Consider the following 9747-nt stretch of genomic DNA (forward strand, 5'->3'; position numbering starts at 1 on the left):
TCTGTTTCATCGAGACGATCTTATTCGACCGAGAACTTCTTGGATCAATCTCTCGGTTCTGTTGTTCTTCCACAACCCAAGTGTCTTCCTCAAATTTTAATGAGCTATACAGGATATGGTATGCTATTATATACAAGGGGGTACGAGGTAATTTCCCGAGGTATAAATGTGAAATAAGTAGAAGATATAGAGAATGTTTTGGCCAATGTGTTAGAGCCTTTTCCAAAATAAAATTTTAAAAAATGTTTGAGGGAAAGGTTCCTTTAATTTATAATTTCATGGATCAGGTATTACTACGCATTTTCCTTGAAACGATGTATTGAGAATTGCTATACATAATATCTCTAAAACTATTGTAGAAAAATCTGCTATGCATGTCGATTGATGTACCACGAAATGCTTGCGATATTGCGATTCAATTGTTCGTCCACAGAAACACGTTCGGATAAGGGATGAAATCGACGTGGCTCGCTGCTTTTGACAGTGAAACATTACTTTGAAATCGTCTTGGCCGCCCCAGCTCTTAATACACGGCAGACAGGCCGCGTCGACATCGGAAAGCGTTAGCAAAGACATCACAAGAGCGATCTGAGTCGAGCAATATGCCATCAAATACCCGTAACCATCAATATCTTTTCGTTCCCGGCTGAGAAAATCGCCCCGTCCGGATATCCCTCCACCCTTCTGGTTTCGCTGAAATGTTTTACATTGCAAAATCAATGCCGCCATCGAGCTTTCCCTTCTGTCGCGATACACACCATTCCCTCCCTGCACGAAACCGCTGTTCCTCTGACGGTCTCTTTCCGGTAAATCGCACAATTATTGAAAACGCGTTTCTGATCTTACCCTCGCCTCTTCGGTAGATGAAATCGGGAACGCGACGGGGGATGGTTTTCTATTAATTGTGGGGTGTCTTCTATTGCGAGAAAAAAAGTTTTGTAGCTTGATAAATTGCGAGTAAGGTGTTTTAATATTTTCAATAAGTCCATCTCTGTATATAGTAGAAAATTAAAGCTACAATGACGAAAAAAGAAAATGGTACGAAATCAATTTTAACCTGGCGTATGATATTCATGATAATTCAATACGATTCATAAGTCCGTGGAATCTGATCGTACGATAACGTTAAAGTTTCATTCGTAATTAAAATCATTTGCCTCGCTTTCGAGCTTGAAATTTCGTTGCCGTTACGAACGGTACCATTCACAGGGAAGTCGTTACGGTTTGATCGTCTCGATTCTCGTTACAAAAAGCGTGGGAGGTTACAAAAATATTCGTTGGTTCGATGAAACGTGGAGAAATTGGGATGTACCGGATATAATAATACATTATTCACCGTCCAATCTCGCCGGTAATTTCCCTCGAATCGAGACAGGCAATCACCCTTTTTAAATACTCAACTGGCCTCGCTCAGGAGGACCAGTAAAAGCTCACTTCGCGGATTGGGTAATAAAGCTCCAATCAACGGCTTAATTATTCGATTACGGGTTAGATCTGGCGAGAACGAAGAAGGAAGCCTGAGATCCCCGATGGATTACGGAATCGAAGATAATTAGAAATAAATAGTAACGAATTCTTCGCTCTTCTACCCTCGATGGCCCCTTTTCTTCTTATTGCTTTAATTAAAACGCAGACGGGAAAAAGAAGAAGGAAAGAGTGTTTCTCAATCTCGTCTTTGATTTTCTTTTTGCGTTTCTGTAGATGAAACTTGCAACAACTTACGTATCGCGAATAATAATATTTCAATTTAAACAATTCTCCATAAACATAGTGTTGATTTTGAAAGGAAATAAAAGTTGACGGGAAAGATCTTTAATGCACCACTTTAGACAGCATAAAATCGAAATCAGTCAGCTCTCAGCTTCGAATTCCTTGGGGTTCGTTCGCTTGCAAATTTCTTCACCCTTTGGCAAAGGGTTAATGCGTCCGATTGTGCCTGGAGAGGAAATCTTGAAATGCAATATTCTACAATATTCACTGACGAGGAAACGGAGGTCGGAAGGGAAAGGGGAAAGTTTGAACTTTTACTATGGCTCAATATTGGTACTCTGACTATGTATTTCTTCCATCTGTCTATTTCTTTCGCTCAGCCAGGCAAACTTACTTGACAACTGTTATTTGCATTTCTATCTTATCGAGGAAAATATTTAATAAAGTTTCGCGAGAACTTGTCTGGAAGAAAAATACTTCAACTTCAGTGATTCCTCAGAATTTATCCTTTGAATTGTACTTTAACGATGAATTATATTTTCCATGAATTTTGGCAATCAAGGCCGACCGTCCTTAATAATTTTAGTTATTACTTCGGTGATTTCGAATATCGGAAGTAAATTGAGATGGAAGGGGTGTTGGGGGTAGGAAAAAAAAGGTAAACGCGGCGATGATCGCGTCCGCATGAAATATGTATTTCAATATAGGTGGCGCCGATATATATTGCCGGCACCCCGACAGGGCTGTGAAATTTTATGTCGCATTAAAGCCGCCAATATGTCTCCGGAGTGCGGGCATAAAAATTGTCGAACGTATTAACGCCCGCCCCGTACCTCCTCGCTCGTCGAACACGGATTTAATAAAGCTTCAGGCAAGAACACCGATCCGTCTTCCGATGCGACAATATTTGAAAGCACTCCTCGATATATCGGCGATCATTAAAACAGCCATTAATGGCCGTCGAATCGAATCGCTTTCCTCTTAATCCTCATCCCTTCGCTTATCGAGACGGCAATGATTATAAATTCACCAGGATGGCTATAAATATTTCGATGTTCCGCCGTTGATGGTAGTTTAATTTGTCCGAAGCGCATTCGAACGCGTTTCTTTCTCACCCTTTTCAATCAGCACGCGAAATACGAGTATTTCTACATTTTATAGAATTTATTTTATAGAATAAAGAAACTATTTTTTATTAAAAGAGTAATTGTGATTTTTATGCAATGTTTCAATGAACGTTAGGAATATGTGGAAAATTCATCAAGTAAAATAGGAAGCTGAAGATACAAATGATTTCTTGGAAATTTCGATTTCGTACGTTAATATTAGCTCGGAATAGAGACGACCAATTAAAATTGCCACGATCATGCGCGAGATCAGCGACGAGCAAACGGATTAATTAAGCCTGACGACAGCTGTACGGTGTGAAATTATTAGTGGAAACAAGTTCCGTCGTTGTACGTTCTCAATTAATTGACAATTCACCGATACAATTGGTAATATTAACGATCCTAGCTATTTCTGACTCTGATTCACGCCTCGTAAATGGATGGATCGTATGAGAATGCTTCCATAAACAATTCATCAGGTCAATACTGAATTCTTTCGTAACATCTAAATTAAAAAGCAGGCTGCTGTGACGTATCGTTTATTAAAAATATATACATTCATTTAAATCAAATAAATTGCAATATTGAATCACTGTACCATATCAAACATAATCAAGTTTCGAAGAAGAACGATGAAAACCTGCAAAAAAAAAAAAAATGGAGATTCTTCAGCTGATGTTTCTCAGAAAAATATTTTGCCAAGTCTTCATTTCAATTCTAAGTTAGGTTAGTGCAAAGTAAACCGAGTATGAAAACAGTGATTCTTCGATTTATCTTCGTATTTTTCCAAGTTGAGGTTTCTTCGCGAATTTTATAATTAATTGTCCTCCGGTATATTTTACTGAAGATACGATTCACTTGACAATTCGAGGAACGCGGCTAATAATAAAACATGCTAAAAATAAACCAGTTTATGATTGGTGGCGCGTTGTCGATGATTGGTACCCATTCGAAGCTGACGTAACCGGGTCGTTCGCGAGTCGATCACGAAGAGTATGAATCGTTGGCGCGTGCCACAATTGACACCGAGATCGTGCAAGAATATCCGATACGACCGGCTTGGGTCAATTAAGCTCGATGACTAACCGTGTCGTGTAATAAGTCACTGACACTTCAAGCAACTCAATGATTCACCTACGTTTCAAAAGGCAACGTTACTAACCACTTCGATTTCCTCTGATTAACCCTATCGCTATGAACGACATTGAAAAACGACTGTTAATTGGAAAGGGCATTAAAATGTCTACGAGAGCTATAGAATAATTAATAAATGATTTTTGGTTCACTCGTCGTTCTCTGAAAGACGTCTTTGCTCCATCCTTAGTCCTTGCCGTTCTTGTAGTGAAATTATCAACGAACAGTAGAAAGATGCGCTTGATAATTTCACATTATCAACATAGAAGTGTAGGGGAATGGTGGTAAAATATTGATTACGGTTTCGTTCGCAAACATGCAGACTACAAGAGAAAGGTGAAGCTTGTCGGCTGGGTAAAAGGGGGAGGGGGTGGCGAACGACGGTGGGAGGGTTGGGCGATGGGGGTGGTGGGAGGTGGTGTGCGGTGCCTTTGTAGGAAGTTTGAAAACTCGACGAGTGGATTAATATCGCGGAGTTCTCGTTACTCGTTGTTGATTTTGTCTGTTTCCACCCAACCACCCTAAGCGAGAGACCCCTGAAAACCCACTCCCCCATATCGCCACCCGTTTCTCTCTTGCAGCCTGGAACCACCCCGTTCACTCATTCCAGGCTGGCATCCTCGCGAGGAGCTCAAATGTCTCTAATGAACCGGCTTGTGTGCTTATATCCGAGTCTCCTCCGACCGCTTTATACTGCCGTTCGTTCGCAGGATACACGGCAAGTAAATAATGCGGTGTAAATAAAAACACCGACTACTGGAAGTCTGAGGCTACGGGCGACCGCCCTTTTGCCACAATCCTGCTTCGATTCAGGGACCTCTGTACAAGGATTTCCATTTAGATTTTTCCCTTACAGACCTCTGTTTCGGATGTCTCTTAACATAATTAAGAAATTCATCATGCTTGTTAAATAAGTTACTTTTAATTCAAAGTCCAAGACTTTCGGTAGCTTTAGATTAGGTTGGTAAAACATTAAAATTACATTGGTAATGTAAATTGCTATGGTAGAACGTATAATTTTCTTTTCAGAAGTTAACAAAAATGTTTACCTTCGAGCAGTGGAAACAAAGCTGCTCATATGAAACCAAACAGTCAACCATTTGCGATCTCAGCTGGCTAGATGTTGTCGCTGCAGGGTTAACAGTCATAAAATTTCCCTTTGTCGCTCATATTTAAAAAAAAAATAACAATATCCCTTGGTACAGTATCTTCCCCTGCATGTTCGGAGCTTCTGTGTGGCATTCATTTATGGCAATTTGTTAATTATTTCTCATCTTTTCTACGTTCGATATGATCCTCGTCGCGAATGCAGTACGCTCGACGACGCGTCTGCCGACGGGTATTACGTATTAAAAGTTGCAGCCGACGTGAATTTTTCACAAAGGAAAAAGTATTCAACGCCGCTCGTATCCTGTATATTAAAACCTAATATGCGAGCCAGGTAGACGTAATATCTATTACAGAGTAATATCACCCTCGACAACCTTCAACGAGTACTTTGTTACATTTATTGTTCGTACTTGGGGGGGTTTGGTGCTGTATTAAAATCGTTTGCGTATTGCCTCACGGATATGATAGATCGCTCGGATCGCCAGCAATATTATTGAAATTTCCAAATTCACTAGTAAAAATGTTCATATTTCGAAGGAACCGGGTTAATCTTAATATTTTGAAGATATATTTGTAAGCCGAAATAAAAGTTGTGAAAGCTGGAACCGTCAACGCTGAAGCGAAAGACGGTCGTAAAGATGAAACAGGAAGTGCAGCCGAGCAGATCCCCGACAGCGAGCGATAAAAATTTATATCGGGGTATTCGCCTCGGTCGGATAGTGAATTCAAACAGGCGTGTAATTGGCAGTATCGTAAAGGAGGCTCGATTGGGGAGGGAGTTTTGGCCCGTAGTGTCCAAAGAAAATGAAGAAAAATACAGTGAGCCGAAGAAACGAAAAGGATGGAAGGGGGGGAAAAGCACAGCTCGAGGGGTTGGCTTGCTCGTAATTTTTTATCCCAAAACTGCTGCTCCATCGCTTCGAACAGCGATATTGTTAATATGCAAAGGAGCTTCGAAGAAATGGGGTGGCGAGGAATGAAGAAGATAACCATGAGATCCGAAAACTATGGGACATGGAATTAACATACGCCTCTTTTCACTGGGATAATGGTGCCCTATCAATGTTACCCAATTTCAGGAGCGTAAACGTTAATTGACCTGAATCTGATTTTTAGCAGAGAACCCTCGATGACTCTCAATGAATTCGTTATAAAAATGTATACTATACGTTTCATAAATGGCAATTATTTTTATCTGCTGTTAAAGATCCAGCTAAAAATTGAAGTCTTATCACGAGAGAAGAGAATAGGGATTTCATGGCGGGTTCGTTTAATCAGCGACAGATGAAACAATGTTCCAACGACGGAGGGCATGAAATAGTAGTTCAATGAATTGTTTTGATAAGTCGCAGAGACAATACGTCGTTAAGGTGACGCGAGGATTTCTCGTCGACAAGGAGGAGTAAATAGACTTCCAGGTTGGATGGAGAAAGATGAGTCACACCCTCGAAATGGTGGCGGCATGACAGAGAGTTGGCGCGGCAAAGACGAGGAGGATTCTCTCCAAGTTTAGATTAAACTCGCCACGGATAAATATTCGTAATGGAGCGCCAGGGTGCTATAAATTAGCATGTTGCCCTCTCTTGTCCTTTCCCGATTCGACAATCTGTACAGCGGAGACCCGTTACCTCCTACCGTAAACTTCGACTTTTCTACGACACTCTGCTGTCCGTCGATATACCGGAACTTCCGTCGAACTTTCTGCCGACTTACCTGAGAAACTTCGCGTGGGAAACGATAAGGAGAACTTTCAGAAGAATGCTTCGATTACTATGAATTTATACCTCTGTATCTTCCCTCCATGTTTAGTTAAAAAAAAAAGGATCGATGAATTTGAATGTTCGAGATCCTATGAAAGACATTTTCGCTCGCAAGCCAATAGAAGAGGATTTAGGTGGAAGGAGGTAAACCGCTATTAATCCACACCAAAATTGAGTATTATTAGGGGATAAATCCAGGATTTGCGGTGGGCCGGGTTAAAATCTCTTTACGCCGTATCTCAGGAATATCTGGTAATCGTTACTTTACGTGCTAGCGAGAAACTTTTTCCCTTTCCACGATTCTCTCTCTATCTATAAGATTAGACCAGATGCGGATTTACTTTGTTTTATTGACCAGACCATCCCCACGATTCAGCCCTGAAAGGGACTTAATTGGTGTTGCGGGGACGCTTTGATACCGCAACCTTTCCAGACATGGCTATCCGACGAATTCCTCCTACGTATTTCCAATCTGCAATCGTTTCTATCTGATCGCCCATAGTCAGAAATGTAACACTTGCTTTTAATTATCGTGCCATATTTCTGCGACGACTATACCTTTCACTTTAATTAGCACTGAACTTTTAAATGATCCTAATATGAAACACGAGAGGAAAGGTACAGAGACAGTTGAAATTCCCAAAGGTGTTCCCTTCGATCTCAATACATCTTGGCCATGTCTACAGAACGTAATAGAGAAACAAAAAAAGGTTGCTCGATGCTCAGAGGACTGCTTTCTGGATTGAAGTGGATTAATTGGTTGAACACTCACGGGGGTTAGAACGAGACCACCCTCTCACCCCCTTTCAATTACTTGTGATCTTTGCCGCCAACCCTTCGGTACTCCGAGACCTCCGGATATATCTCGCCGCTGTGAAAATTGCTCCCCCTGCTGCTACCACCCCTCGCGCCAAGGGATGATTCGCTATCGCAGGTATCCATTCGAATAAGAAAACCTCACTGGGGAATCTTTCGACGCATTCTCAACGTGACTGCCATATCGATTACATCGTTCAATATGAGATTTCTAGGATTTTTAGGCAAAAATTGCACTTACTCGAATTGTCCAAGACAACCCCTGAAAAACGATCGTTACGCGTTAATAATTTATTCCAAAGACCGACACGATCGAAGTACCTAATTCTTGGAGATACCGTCAACTGGATGGCGATTATCAATTGCCTTGTCAATTACACCCCGTTCAGAAATGACGTGCACATGCTACCGAACCCTTCGTGCAACTACCCTCCCCACCCTCTTTGTTGCCGTGACCGAATCTCGAGGCTGGCATGATCGCAACGAGTTATTTAATTACCACGATCGATCACCGGCTGTCAGTTTCCAGTCTATAATGCATGATCGATCGTGTCTCGACTTTTCTACAGCGCAACCCTTTGCTTTCGTGTCATCAAGGTGTCGTACAGAGGCGCACGTGTTCAGAGACTTAAGAAATATTAAATATTTCTTATTCTCCATGGATACCGTTCGCAAACAATTATCCAGGCAGACTTCAAAGAAAAACACCTCGTACCTTAGACATGAAATTTTAAAACGGTAGAAGGGAATCAGGAATCGATTAAGGTATAAGTTTGACGAGACGAGCTGCGAGACAGGGCTGGAAGAGTGAAACGAGAGTACGCTTGGCTTCTTCGTCGTCATTTTTATCGGCGCGGATAAGACAGCTGGGCTAATTCGCATTCCCCTTGATGTCTGCCGGAGTTAACAGTTTTAAGGGATGAAACGAGTATAGATCGAAGGTTGGGTTGGCTTGTTAGGTGGTATGAGGATGGGCGATGGTTAAGAAGGGAGCGCGGATACGCGCCAGCCAGGTTAGGGGCAACGACGAGAAGGAGGCGAAGCAAGAAATTGATATAGCATACGAAAATGAATTGCCCCTTTGCCGAAGAATGTTCCACGGCAATCTGCCTCGTGCCTCGCTTTTTTATACTTTTTATGCTCATTTTCAATTTTCCTCATACCCAACCGATCCGCCTACCTCTTCTATAAAACCTCGTGTGGTGGTATCAGCATAACGTGTCACCCTTCTCTTCCTTCCATTTTTATTCCTTCAAACCATTACAGGATGAATACAAACTGACTCATTATCGATAAGCTCTTACCTTGCACTTCGAATCATCAAGACGTAACCATCGTGCCCTGTAACCCGAAAACACTCGTTAAACTCTGCTGAATGTATCGCTATTGTAATGGGAATAAAATTGTGGCGGACGAAGGTAGATAAGAATTTGATTCCAATTTAAAAGGATGTCTCGGAAAGAGGGCGGGGTCGAAGAAGATAAATTTCAGTGCAGGATACGGAATCAAGAGTGAAGAATCTAAAGTGCTTCCGAGGCGGATCGTAGCTGGTGCGAGATAGGGCCGTGTTCGTTCTGTTGCTTATTTGTCGCCGGAGAAGCGAAACGAGCCAGGGTGAAATTGTAAGGCGGTTCGAAAGGGCGGCGGGAGTGGGTGTGGGAGGGTTGAAGTCTCGGGGTTCTTCGATACGGTACAAATAACACTTGCAAACGGCGATTCTACTCTTCTCTCTCCTCTCCTCTGTTCAACGTGTCTGCTTATCCTTTTTCCTCTTTTCGGTATTCAAGCTAGCAACCCTCGATTCTTCCTCCCACCTTTGCGACTCCTCTATTCAAGCTTTCGCTGCCATTGTAGATGCTATCGCTCGCGAAGGAATTCGATGCTTTCTGAATACTGGCTTCGGTATCCTGGATTCCGATATTGCTTTCTCTTTCAGAGAAAGGGATGCGGTTTTTAAGGAATGAAAATCCCTCTCCCTGTCCTTTATACAGCCAATTTGAATATTTTGGCAAACTGTAAAAATGATTCTTCGTTTTAATACGACAATGTGCGTTTGTGCAAAGAGCTTGTTAACCTTTTGCTATCGAATCTGAAATGGACAAATTTAA

Source organism: Osmia bicornis, chromosome 1 (assembly GCF_907164935.1).
Source record: "Osmia bicornis bicornis chromosome 1, iOsmBic2.1, whole genome shotgun sequence".
NCBI lineage: Eukaryota > Metazoa > Arthropoda > Insecta > Hymenoptera > Megachilidae > Osmia > Osmia bicornis.